Source organism: Plectropomus leopardus, unplaced genomic scaffold, assembly GCF_008729295.1.
Source record: "Plectropomus leopardus isolate mb unplaced genomic scaffold, YSFRI_Pleo_2.0 unplaced_scaffold12231, whole genome shotgun sequence".
NCBI lineage: Eukaryota > Metazoa > Chordata > Actinopteri > Perciformes > Serranidae > Plectropomus > Plectropomus leopardus.
In genome coordinates, this window is record NW_024612984.1 from 887 (window position 1) to 1,998 (window position 1,112).

Consider the following 1,112-nt stretch of genomic DNA (forward strand, 5'->3'; position numbering starts at 1 on the left):
TAAAAAAGCAGTATAAAGTTTCATTGCATACAATAGCTTGAAAATTATTCCAAAATACATGAACTTAATAACTACAACTGGTAACTAAATGACTAAAAACTGAATAGAGTTGGAGTGTTTCAGCGTGGATCCAGGTCTCACATGATTGGACAGTTCTCCATTCTGGATCCAGACTGAGAAGAAAACATGACAAAAGGTTATTATCATCACACACAAATCATCAAAACAAAGACACCCTGATCTATAAATACAGAGAAACAGTTCTCACCTTGCGAGGAGTGCTGGTGCTGAACACGTAGGAGTGCGGCAGTAAACCCTCGGAGATCCCTCCGCTGCGGAAGGAGCGGGAGGCTGAGGTCACAGAGCAGTTGCTGGATTTGTCTGAGGGAAGTCCACATGAGCCGCAGACCACCGTTCGGCTCCGCAGGTTGTACTCACTGTCTCCACAGGTGCTGTGAGCCACCTGTGAAGACAAAGACACAGATTAGGTATTAATACTAATCTGTTCTCATGTTTTTTTTGTGATCTTATGGTGACAAATGTCCCAAAAGAGGTAGAGAGGATTGTTTTATTTTGCACACAGGGATGTTTTCAGGACAGTGATGAGTAATTAGGCAGCTGGTAAATGTTGCTAACTGCTTCTTGGCCTGCATTCAGAATATTATCAAAAAAATTCTCACCATGTCGTCATCTTCTTCTTCAAACTGTGTGCGTGTGACCTTCCTCATTGCCATCTCCTGCAGGAAAAAGAATTACAGAGTTGATTTTTGCACATTTCTCACACTTTAAAGATCAGTGCATTGTGGCCATAATAACACACAGCCTAGTACTTCAAGCTTAAATAAATTCCTATAAGTTTGACTGGTACATTTAAAATACCTCTCCGTTGGCGCTGATCAGGGTGGTCTGGAACAGATCTCCGGTGCCCCAAGAAGGCTGAGTCTTCCACACCAGGTCAGAGGGAGGATTGTGGGTCCCTCCAGCGCCAGAGGCCCAGATCTGTCAGCCACAGCAAAGGTACAGGAAGGTAAAATATCTGCAACAGAGTTCATCATTCTGCTGATTTTGTGATTCTGCCGAGTGAAAGCGTTTCTTACCGTGACCCTCTGGCC

The 1,112-nt window shown here is 43.9% G+C and overlaps 1 long non-coding RNA gene across 1 annotated transcript; it reads right to left on the minus strand.

Moving 5' to 3' along the window:
* Positions 1-401: 401 nt before the first annotated feature.
* On the minus strand, positions 402-1,112 carry LOC121963717. The gene is made up of 4 exons (XR_006107271.1): positions 1,098-1,112; positions 880-999; positions 681-737; positions 402-463 (listed from the first exon to the last, which is right to left on the minus strand). It is a non-coding gene; the product is annotated as an uncharacterized LOC121963717 (long non-coding RNA).